A 12,304-nucleotide genomic window follows, 5' to 3' on the forward strand; every position below is an offset into this window, starting at 1 on the left:
GTGTCCTGTCTCGGTGCTTGGGGGAAGGTCCCCAGCTGCAAAATCTCCCACCTGAAGCACCAAGAAGGTTGTGCCCCTCCCCACCAGGGATGGGGTGCAGGTGCTTTTTGGTCACAGCTACAGAACAGCCACAGGGGTGGCTTTGGGCGTGCAGAGGGGAGCAGGAGGGCACCTGGATTGTGCCTTGGCGACTCCAGTAAGGCCACCAACTCCCTGAAGGCATCTGGGGACAGCCTGGGAGGGCAGCTAGCCTGGCAGAGTGCCTCACAGCCTGTCCTCCTCCTCCTTCTGCTGAGTCCCAGGCAGGTAGTGACAGAAAGCAAGCAGGTTTCTTTGCAGTGACATTTTGGAGGATGTCTCCCCGAGATGAGTCAGGCTGTGCCTGCTGCAGAAAAAGCAGTGATGCAGAGTCCTGTGGGACACTTTTAGTGGCTGTGGAGGAGGCAGACTCACCTGAGCCACCCGTCCTTGGGAACACACTAGAACCCTGCCCTTTCTTCACCAGAAAGTCTTTAAAGGCTTTCAGAAAGTCCTGCAGCAGCTGGAATTGTGGGGGCCTTTCAAGGAGGTGTCCACCTCGTAGGGTCTCAGATACCTCTGTCCCCAGCATCCCCACCCCATCTCTGCCCTGGTGCTGAGGTGCTCAGCTTGCTGCTGCCAGAGCCCCCAGACAGTGCCTGTCAGCTCTGCCCCCAGCAGCAGAGAGCAGTGAAACCAGAGATGAGAGGGAGGAGAGGAGCCTCACCTGCTCATTACTGCACTAAAGCAACATCCAGCACCTGCTGCTGGCACTTGGGTGCTTTTGCCAAGGGCTAGAGAGCAAACCAGGGTTGGTTGGTGGTGAGACAGGGCAGCAAACCAGGATTTATTAGGGCCAGGAGGGATGGGGAAGCAGCTGGGCTCACAACAAAACACAAACTGGTGGGGTTAGGAGCTGGGTGAGTGCATCATCACCCCCCCCATCCCTCCCCGTGATCCTGCTGCTCCAGGTCTATATCCCCTGAGGATGGATGAGGTCTGCAGAGAGGAGAGGGGGTCTTGAGCATCACCCTTCTGTTGCCTCTCTGCTCATCTCTGTGCAAATCACAGTGTTTTCTCTCTCCCCCAGCTCTGCCAGGGTGATTTGTGTCAGCGGGGGCTCTGGCCAAGGTGATTGCAGCAGCCTATTTTTGGGACTGCCCTTGAGAGCTGGAAGCAGGAAGGTGGAGCCCAGCTGTTGTGGTGGCCGTGCCCTGGAGAGGCACAAACACCTGCAGTCCCTCTGCCTTCCTAATTGCAATAACAGGGGGGTCAGGTGCTGCTGCAGGAGCCTGCTGCCTCTCCTGGGGTTCTGGAGGGGACAAAGTGGCTCAGTTGAGGGTCACTTCAGGCTGCAGGAGATGGAAATGTCTCCCATCAGGCTCTGAAGGTGCTCTCTGACTCAGCTTGGATGTCTGCTGCCTGCCTGGGATATTTATTTGGCTCTGGGAGTCAGCAAGGAGCTCGCAGATGCTTGCTCCTAAGAGGCCATTTGATGTACAGACAGGGATTTTAGGCACAGATCTGCAGCCAAATAAAGATCTGTCCCATCTGCATCCCATCCTGAGCATGGAGCTTCATCCTGCAGCTCCAGGGAACATCCCACTGAGGTGTTTTTCCATCCCTAAAAACACCAGCTTTGCTTTCTAGACCTGCCCTTGAGGTGACCACAGTCCCACCTGGACTGGGGTTCACCTTGGGGGACCCAATTTAAAGGTGACACATCTGGATTTCTGCTTCTTTCCACGTTGTGCTGGACCCTTCCCCAGCTCAGCAGGGGCTGAAATCTGCCAGAAGGTTTTGCCTCTCATGAGGGTGGTGATGCTGCCAGCTCCAAAGCCCAGCATGCCCAGGCCCTGTCTCCAACAGCAGCTGATCCCTAAGGAATGAGAAAAGAAGGAGATAAACAGCCAGGACTCCCCCCAGCACCTGACCAGCACTGGATTTCTGTGCACTTCCCAGTGGCTTTCTCTCCCGTGCCCATGTGTCCCCAGGAGAGCTCTGGTGCCCTTTCTTCAAGGAGTCCCACAGCACCTTGCAGGAAAAATTGGTTTTTTCCATTTATTTTGACTCAGTGACTTGGTGTCTTCCTTCAGGTTCCATCACTCGGTGGTCGCCCCCTCCTCCCCACCTGGAAGGGGAATTTCGGGAAAAGGAAAGACCTGTGGGTGGAAATGGAAAGAGGTTTAATAAAATAAGAAAACCAACCTAATATTAATACTAACACAAAGACCACCGAGTTACAGGCAGCCCAAATGGTGGCTGTGGGTTGTGCAGTCCCAGCAGGGGATGTCCCAGCAGTCCCAGAGGGAGCACGATGGCCACAGCACACGGGAGAGGAGAAGGAGGGCTGAGACCCTCCAGGATGAGGGCCATGGAGGAAGAGCCCCATTCCCAGGAGTTTTCTTGATTTCAGGGTGAGGTTTATGGCATGGAAGGTTTCTGTGGGCCAGCCTGGCTCAGCTCCCTGGCTTTTGGTCCTTCCAGCTCCAGCAGCCAGATAACTCTAACCTCGAGCATGGTGGAAAAACCAGGACACTCTGGCTGGCCACAGGCTCAACCAAAGCTTCTTATCTACTTTGTTCCCACTGTGGTCTGCTCAAAAATGCAGCTTTTCTAAACAGAGATTGGATTCTGTGGGTTCCCAGTGAAACTGGGATGCTTTGCCTCGTGCCCTGGCTTCTCACCTGGGGCAGGAGACTGAGTCCTTGCTCATCTTTTCCTGGATCTCCCAATGATCCCTCAGTTATTCCCTTCTGCTCAGACTGTCCAGGAGTGGTAGCTCAGCTCAGTGTTATGGCCAGAAATGCTGTGGCCTGCAGACACCCAAGCAAAGCTTTAGTCTTGGGATCCCCTCTAAATGTTGCTGAACTGCTCTTTCTGGCACAGCTGCCAAGCCAAAAGCTCCTGTTACCCCTCTTCTAACCAGGTACCAAACACTGCCCCAGTACAAAACAAGAGGTTGGAAACCAGGGAATGAAGCTCCTTGTTCCCATCCAAGAGGTGCTTTGCTCAGCTGACCCAAAGCCATCTTCTCCCTGCACTGACCTCCCCTCCGCATCATCCAGGGCATCATCCAGGTTGTCACCTGGCTTAATGCCTGCAGAGGGCTCCTGGAGAGATGTCCCAGTTCCCAAACTGGAGGGGAGGGAGGCAGGGAAGCAGCCACTGGAACTGTTGGTGCTGTAAAGCAGAGCAGGGGCACTGAAGCTGCCTTGGCTGGGGGACTCTCCCTGGGACAGTTTCTAACCCCATGCTGGCTGCCTGATGCTTTGTTCTCTGTGTCCGTGGAAGAATTGCCCTCTCCTGGTTTCAACTTGAGACCTATTTCTTTGCCTTTTTATTTTTTGGGGGGTTTTTTTTGGGTTTTTTTAAGTTGAGGAATATAGGTTGGTTTGGAAAGGTCCCACCCAATGGAACCAGAAGAGAGAAGGGGATGGAGAAAGGCCAGGAGGGGAGGAGTGACCCTTTCCTGGGACACCCACCACTCCCTGTGTACCCTCCAGCTGTGACAAATCCCTCTGCCCCCATGTCCCTTGCTGGGCTCCCTTCATCTGAGCCCTCTGTGGGACCCACCCCCAGCCATGGGGGACAGTGGGGAGACTCAGCCCCAGCACACCAGGAGGAACCAAGGGACCAGACCCCCTGTGCCACCTGCACCAGACCCAGCACCTCCACACTGGGGTGGCCCAGGAGGACACTGGGAAACACAGGGACACATCTCAGGCCATGCCCAGCCTGCAGAGATGCTCAGCTGCCATCCCAAGGCATGGGCAGGGCTGGGGAAGAGCCCCTGAGCTGGGGTCCCAGCAGGAGGGAGATGGGTCAGATTTTCATAGAATCCTAGAATTGGCTGGGTTGGAAGGGACCTCAGAGCTCATCAAGTCCAACCCTTGATCCACTCCCCCCGTGGTTCCCAGCCCATGGCACTGAGTGCCACATCCAGGCTCTTTGGAAATATCTCCAGGGATGGAGAATCCACCCCTTCCCTGGGCAGCCCATTCCAATGGCTGAGCACCCTCTCCCTAAAGAAATTCTTTCTAATGTCCAACCTAAACCTCCCCTGGCACAACTTGAGACCTCTTGTGCCCTCTTGTCTTGCTGAGAGTTGCCTGGGAAAAGAGCCCAACCCCCCCCTGGCTCCAACCTCCTTTCAGGGAGTTGGAGAGAGTGATGAGGTCTCCCCTGAGCCTCCTCTTCTCCAGCCTCAACACCCCCAGCTCCCTCAGCCTCTCCTCATAGGATCTGTGCTGGATCCCTTCCCCAGCCCAGTTGCCTCCTTTGGACCTGCTCCAGGACCTCGATCTCCTTCCTGAGCTGGGGGCCCAGAACTGAATTTTCCTCTGTCCCCCAGCCCACATTTCAGAGCTGCAGAGGCTCTGTTCTCAGGGCTGGCCTCCCCCTCCCTCCCTGGGTGCTGCTTCTCTCCGGGGCTCAGCAGCTCAGCCCTGCATCCCGGTTTACATGGAAATAAAGAGCGAGTGTGAAATCCCCCCTGGGGGCTCTCCTGCCTCCCACTTGCCTTCCTAATTGGAAAGGCTGCCAAGCAGGAGAGATTGCAAGGGGCTGGAGCAGCAACAAACTCCCTTCCAGGCAGAGATGATGGGGGGGGGGGTGGTTCATCTCCCCGGTCCAAAGCAGGTGGGCTGAGGACTCAGAGGGGATTTACCCAGACAGAACCACGCTCCAGGGCTCCACCAGGTCCTGCCTGGAGGGCAAGGATGGGATCGTGGAGCTGCTCATCCCTCTGGGATCAGGGATAGTCCTGGTGATGTCCATAGGGAGGGAGATGGGGACAGAGCTGTGGGCTCCATGCAGGACACGTGTGGGGCTCAAACACCAGCACCACACCAGGGACACCTGATTTTGAGGTCCCCATGGTTGCTCTGTGCTGAGGGGGTTCCCCAAGGAACACACAGCTCCCAGCACAACCCCCCTAACCCAGAGGGACACCCCCTCCCCTGGGCTGCTCACCCTAAAGGGATGGAGAGATGAATCCTCCCCTTCATCTCCTTCCTGGAGGGGAAAACTCACCCTGTCCCCTGGGTCCCCTGGGTTCCTCTCTCATCCCCAGCCCATCCCGTGCCCTTGGTGGTGTTTCTCATGGGGGTGGCAGCACAACCTTCCCTGGAGGCAAAGCCCTCACACCTCCAACATGAATATCAACAGCCAAGGACAGACAGAAAACCCAAAGGACAGACAGGAAACCTCCTCCACCAAACCCCCACTGATTTTTTTTTTTTTCCCCCTATTTCCTTTATTTTTTGGAGGCCCTGGAGGCACAAGTGTTACCTCCACTAGAACTGCTTCAAACCCAGCCCTGATCTCAGTCCAAGCAGATCAATGTGCCAGAGCTTTATGTTTTCTGAGAACACAATGCAGCTCTGCTGTGCCCTGTGCCTGGGAGGTTTGTTACCTGCATTAGGATGCTGGGTTCACCCTGACATGAGTGGCTAATGTTGTAAAGACTGATATTCTGTTGGTTCAGCATCACCCAAACCCAATGAGGTCACTGGTGGGGAAGATATCCATGGAAGGAAGGAGACCAAGACCAAGAGCAGAGCCAAAATAGGTATCAGAGTCAAAAAAAGATTCCCAGAGCTGATCTACACCCATGAAGGGCAGGGGAGGGATGATGCTTTCTGAAAGTTCATCAACATTTCTGAAGGATGCAGGACCCAGATAACTGGGAAGTTTAACTTCTCCAAAGAGAAATTTCCTTTTCTGGCCAGCTCTCTAAAGGGAAAGCAATCCTGATAATTCCTAATAGGAACTAGAATATTATCACTCATGTTTTCTGTGTGAATTAAAACACCAGCTCACCCACCCAAGGGTTCGTGCCAAAGCTCCAACAAAATCACTGAGCTCACTTGGAGCAAAGGGATGGGATGGACCCAGACACATGTCCCAGGTGTATAAACATTCCCTCTGTGGCCTTGGGAGATTTTCTCACAATCTTTCCCACGATTCCTGAGATCAGCCAGGAGCCTCCAGAGGTGCTGGTATGGCCATCCTTGAGATATTGCCAGCTGAGTTTTGCAGACTCTTCCCTTTTCTCACCCTCCCTCCTGGAGGCACTCAGCAGCTGATCTGGATTGCCCATTTCTACACTTCTGGGGCACAAAAAATCCTCTTTGTCTCAACTCCTGAGGGCTCACTCCTAGGCAGTGGCCTATGAACACATCCCCTAAATCATTTGATTTAGGCTGCTCCTTTGCCAAGTCTCAGGTGCATCTCAGGGGATCATTGCAGGGGCTCCAAGCAGACACTGACCAGGGACAGGACCCTGGGACAGAAACTGTCCTCAGCCCAGCAGCTGCCTGGCTCCAGGATGCCTTAAGGAAAAACAGACAGCACAGAGCTGGAAAAGCTCTCCTGGTCCAATCTAGCCAGGAGGTTTCTGCTTCAGAGCATCCCTTGTCAAGTTCCAAGTGTTCAAAGAGAAAAAGCCCAATTGCCTTCACCAAGCCCTGCAGCAAGTTTTGGGTTCCAGCCCCCCAAGAAGCATTCAGGAGGAGTCAGGAGTCCCAGAGCTTTGCAAGCCACATGGGCACAAACTTGTGCACACAAAAGCCCCAAGGTCTGCCAGCCTTGGAGCTATTTTTCCCAGCCCTCCCCCAGATCCTTGCCTGTGCCTGTCATTTGTGAGGTGGGATGTGCAGAGCTGCCCACAGTGCTCAAAGCAAGGTCACCAGGACACCTCCCACCCATCTGAAGCCTTTGGGAAACTCCTCACATCCCTCCCCACGGTCTCCTCCGTGCCCTCTTGTCTTGCTGAGAGTTGCCTGGGAAAAGAGCCCAACCCCCCCCTGGCTCCAACCTCCTTTCAGGGAGTTGGAGAGAGTGATGAGGTCTCCCCTGAGCCTCCTCTTCTCCAGCCTCAACACCCCCAGCTCCCTCACGGTTTTATTCACCTTCTTGGTCACTGCTGGGCTCGTGTCACAAAACACCCCAGCTCCTGGGAGGTGACAGCCAAATCTGATGCCCTGGCCATGCAGAAGCTTGGCAGAGGCTGAGGGGGACAGAGCAATGGCCACAGCACCAGGACTGACCCTCCCCAGGGAGCAGGATGGGTCCTGCCCCCCCTTGCTCCCCCTGATCCCTCATCTGCATCACCCGCACGTGAGACTTTCCCTGGATGCTGCTGAATTCCAGGCAGGAGGATTTTATCCCCATTTCTCCCTTCCACTCACACACCCTGGTGGCCCCTTACTAAGGACATCTCAGGAGCCTCTCCAAAGAGCCAGGATGAGTGTGGGAGAGGAATTTATTCCTCAAAGTGCTCTTGGGAAGGAGCAGCCTGGCTCTGTGACCTGGTCCAGAAGGAGGGATTCTGGACGATGTACCCAAAGCCTTTGTTTTGTCCACTGAACCAGAAAAGACCAAAGTCCCAGCTTGTCCCCCAGATGCCAGGATGGGAGGACAATTATCCCTGCTCTACCTGGGTGAAAGATATCTCTGGTGGTGGGGTAGGACCTCACTGTTCACCTGGCTGCCTTTGGGGTCTTCATCAGAGCAGCTTGGAAATCGGGGAGAAAAAAAATCTTCCCTGTAGCACTGTCCCTGAGGGGTTCCCTGGGGCTGGCTGAGCAGCAGCAAGTGGGGAAGTCACCTCCTCTGGGCAGCACTTTGGAGCAGCTGGGGCAGCTTCTCCCCCCTGGTTGCCCTTCAGAGTGGAAGTGCCAAGCTGCAATTAGATTTTCTAAATATCCTGTCCTCACCCCTTGGCCCCAGAAGCACTTCTGAGGCCCAGCACTTGTGACAGCAGCTGACACACTGGCATAAAATCACAAAATGGTTTGGGCTAGAAGGGACCTTCAGGTCCATCCAGTCCCACCTCCCCTGCCATGGTCAGGGACCCCTCCCCCAGCCCAGGGTGCTCCAAGCCCCATCCAACCTTCAACACTGCCAGGGATGGGGCAGCCACAGCTTCTCTGGGCCAGGGGCTCAGCACCCTCACCCCAAAGAATTCCTTCCTAAGCTCTTATTTCAGTCTCCTTCCTTCCAGTTTGAAAACATCCCCCTTGCACCATCCCTCCAGGCCGACCCCACGTTCCCCCATCCCACCCTGACCTCCTGGCCATACCAGAGGCTGTGGGTGAACCAGCCAAGCAGCCCAAGCCAAGAAAACCTCAAAATCTCCTTCTTGTGCTTGTGCAGGAAGCCACCAGCCTGTCTGCAGGGTGGGGAAGGACCAGCAGGGACCACCCCCCCCTCCCCTCCTCAGCGCAGCACCCGGCGCCGCAGCCCCAGGCGGATTCTGGATAACTTACACGGAGCTTCCCTGCTCCATATACTCAGCTGTTCCTCTGTTATGGTGCCAGTCTCAACACATGGAAACCAGGCCTTCAAAATCTTCCATAAGCTCCAGCAACTTTGCATTAGCACATTGTCTGCCATCTCGAAGCCTACAGGCAGAGACCAGTGACTCTTCCATAAAACATCCAGCAAGGTAATGGTAGCTTTGCCTGAAGCAGAATGAAATGAGGGAGCCATCCGTCTCCCCACCAATCTTTCCACCTTTTTCTGGGCTGGATAAAAATGTTATTGAACGGTAGGGCTACATTCAGTGCCCTCTGGTTTATTCCTGTGTCACCAGGACCTGGGAGGAATGCTCTTCTCCCAGCTGCTGATGCTATTTGTGAGTGTGCAGCTCCTGATTGCAGCTCTGCTCTCTTGATGTTTCCAGGAATTTTCACCAGGCCACTCAACACCAACTCTTGGTTTCTGGGAATATCCCTTCCCTTACGTAACTCTGGCTATTTTTCACTCAGCCCTAGTGAAAAATCAGAGGGGAGGCAAGAGTGTTCAGCATCTTTAGGAAGCAATTTCTGCAGTATTTAGCATTTTGGGACTATTCACCCCCAGTGAGTAACTCCTTTCTTCTTCTTAGGAAGCCACATTTCTTCCCTTCAAAACCACTCATCCTTTTCTCAAGCTCCAGGCTTAGAGTCCACAAGCAAGTCTGGAAAACCTCTCTGCTCACCTTCAGGAAATGCAGGTGATGGAGCAGAGCTGGACAAAGACCTGGCCCCAGCTCTGCTCTGGAGAGAGATGCCCTCTCCTCCCCCCTCCCCAGCCTCCTGCCAAGTGATGAGACTCTCCCCAGGCTCCAGGCAATGTCCCAGAGAGCTGTCAGCAAGATGCTGAGGATTTCACTCAGGATCTGGGGCCCATTGCCCTCTCCCCCTTGGACCCAGCCCTGGTGATTGCTGATGGGGAACAGCCAGGTCTTGAAAGCTTGGGGTGGGGTCAGGGGGGCTGCAGCACCCTGACAGCCCTGGTGGGGCACCTTGGGGTGCTTGGCACCATGGCAGTCAGGGCCAGCTCACAGACATCTCCTTGCCCCTGTCAGGCCACTGAAAATGTCCCTGAAGTCACCTATTCCTGGTTCCAGCCTGGTTCCTATGCCCTGGCAGCAGGAAACCCCCAGCATCCCAACATCACCCCTCCTGCCAGACCTGCTCTCTGCTACTTGTCTCTGCTTCCTGCTCCTCATCCCACTGCAAGGAGATGTTTCCAGGTGGCTCATCCTACCCCAGATCCTCCAAGCACCCCCAGAGCCTTTCTTCTCCCACTTCTCTCCAGATGCCAGCACTGCCTGTCCCATCCCCAGCACATTTTGAGGGCCAACCTAATGGCTTTCACCACCTGCCCCACAAACCCCTTGACCCAAAGCCCCGCAGACAAGGCTGACCCTTTGGAGACAGCTGTCAGCAGAGCCTCCCAGGACTCACAGCTCTCCCTGGAGGTAGGAGAGGAAGGAGAATCCTCCTCTTCCTCATGTCACCACTCCCTGCCTCCTCCCTGAATCACGCAGCATCTGCATCCCCCTGCACAACCCCTGCCCCATCCCCCCAGGAACCCACCCTCGTGCCACCACCATCCCCCAAGGCCTCGCTTCCCACCCACAGGAGCACCACAGGGGGAGGTTACAGGGATTTTTTGGTGGCCCTGCCTGGGGACAACTTGCTTGTTCTTGGTACAAACCCTGTCCCTGCAAGCTGGGATCACCAACCCCACAGCCTCACACCAGGGGGGGTGAGGGCCAGGAACTACATTGGGGGGCCCCATCCTCCCCCCCCCCATCACCACAAATCCAGGGGTGCTGAGGGCACACAGTGGGGTCTCCAGGTTCAGCTCTGGGTGAGCCCACAGGGAGAGAGCCAAGGAGTTGTTTGGACTCATCTGCCCAACTCTGCAGGAGGATGTGGATGGGATCCTCCTCACTGAGAGAGTTCTGTGGCTTCTCCTTTTTGGCTGTTTATGGCTTGGGCCAGATTGGGTTTTGAAGCTTTTCCCAAGCCTTTGGATTTAAAAAAAAAAAAACAAAACAACCCCAAACCTGCTGATTTTCTCCTCTTTCCTCACCCGCCCATTCTCCATCCTGCGATTTGTGGCCTGGCCTGAAGATGGGGAATGAGTAGCAGAGCTCTGGAGTGCAGCCAGGGCTCAGCCACCTCCGTGTCCACCCAGGTCCCCCCCCCAGGGCCCCCAAGGACCCAGGCAGGCAGTGGTGAGGGGGGCTCAGCACCATCCTGCTGCACCCCATCCCTATGCTCTCCTGCACTACCTACCCCAAGAGGACCCAGCCTAGGGAGGGGACGATGCCATCCATGGCCCTTCCCACCCTGGCAGGACATTTCTGCACCCTGCTGAGCTCTGGCCTGGCCACAAGAGCCACCGTGTGCCTCTGTCAGCAAAAAAAAAAAAAAAATAAAATACAGGCAGGAGCCCTTTCCCAGGGTGCTGTGGGGATGAACGCAGGAGATAGCAGTGAGGTTCCCAGAGCAGGTAACGTCCCCCTAATTAAGATAAATACTAATTAAGTCTGGGACTTTCAAAGAAGCCCTGGGAGCAGTCTCCAACTCCTGTTGAATTTCAATGGGAAGGATTCACCTGACTCCAGCTAAAGCCAGGCTCTGATATTAAGCTTAAATGGGCCCTTCTCTAAGGTTGATATATTGCTGCCCTGTGAGTCCTGAGTACCTTCCCGTATATCCCAGCACAGCATCGATGTCCTGGAAATGCTAATTTCCAGGAGCTTCAGGAGGGCAGCAGTGGAGAGGCTCCGAGTCAGATGCCCGTGATCATCCTGTGCTCTTAAACATTAGGGACTGGCTTAGAGCAGAGCTCACCCTTAACTTTACACCAAGCTCTGGCTCAATCCCGGGTGCTTTGTGCATAACAGTGGAGCTTCCTCCTCCTCTTCCTCCTCCCCAAGCTCTTGCTTCATCCCACACCGTCTGGGAGACCTTTTCTGGGGTGAGCAAGGCAAAGGGCTGGTGCCACCTGATAGCTGGGTCACACTCGGAGCTGTGCCTCCCAAACACCACCAAAGGATGGCAGTGGGACACTTGCAAGCAGACCCCCAGATAGCAATGGAGAGATGGGGGGGTGGCTGTAGCCCCCTATTTGTGTGCCCATCCCGTGCTCACTCAGCCCTGGGGAGGCCACAGCTTGAGTCCTGTGTCCAGTTCTGGGCCCCTCAGCTCAGGAAGGAGATCGAGGTGCTGGAGCAGGTCCAAAGGAGGCAACTGGGCTGGGGAAGGGATCCAGCACAGATCCTATGAGGAGAGGCTGAGGGAGCTGGGGGTGTTGAGGCTGGAGAAGAGGAGGCTCAGGGGAGACCTCATCACTCTCTCCAACTCCCTGAAAGGAGGTTGGAGCCAGGGGGGGTTGGGCTCTTTTCCCAGGCAACTCTCAGCAAGACAAGAGGGCACAAGAGGTCTCAAGTTGTGCCAGGGGAGGTTTAGGTTGGACATTAGAAAGAATTTCTTTAGGGAGAGGGTGATCAGGCATTGGAATGGGCTGCCCAGGGAAGGGGTGGATTCTCCATCCCTGGAGATATTTCAAAAGAGCCTGGATGTGGCACTCAGTGCCATGGGCTGGGAACCACGGGGGGAGTGGAGCAAGGGTTGGACTTGATGAGCTCTGAGGTCCCTTCCAACCCAGCCAATTCTGTGATTCTGTGATTCTCACCCATCCTCTTCCTCCAGCCCGGCAGAAGGTGCAGGTCACCTCCGCACGGAGCTGGGGTGCTGGGAGCCTTCGAGGGCTGTGTGGGGGACGCAGCAGGAGGCAGTGCTGGGAAGCATTGGGGATTTTCAGTGCCAGGAAGGCAGGAGAGGGGAGCGGCAGCGCGGAGCTGGGGCTGCGTTGCCGTTCGGGGAAGGCCGGAGCGTGAGACCCCTCCGCAGCACGGCGCGTCCAGCTGGCTCGGTACCAGCATTGTGACGGACCGGACTTGGCAGGCCCCTTGCCAACCCAGAGGTCTGCAAAACAC

General features: G+C 55.6%; 1 long non-coding RNA gene across 1 annotated transcript; it reads right to left on the minus strand.

The window, feature by feature from the left end:
* Positions 1-328: 328 nt before the first annotated feature.
* LOC139803024 (uncharacterized) lies at positions 329-8,838 on the minus strand. The gene is made up of 2 exons (XR_011728843.1): positions 8,292-8,838; positions 329-2,180 (listed from the first exon to the last, which is right to left on the minus strand). It is a non-coding gene; the product is annotated as an uncharacterized lncRNA (long non-coding RNA).
* Between the last annotated feature and the right edge of the window lie 3,466 nt (positions 8,839-12,304).

Source organism: Heliangelus exortis, chromosome 15, assembly GCF_036169615.1.
Source record: "Heliangelus exortis chromosome 15, bHelExo1.hap1, whole genome shotgun sequence".
NCBI classification, from domain to species: Eukaryota; Metazoa; Chordata; class Aves; order Apodiformes; family Trochilidae; genus Heliangelus; species Heliangelus exortis.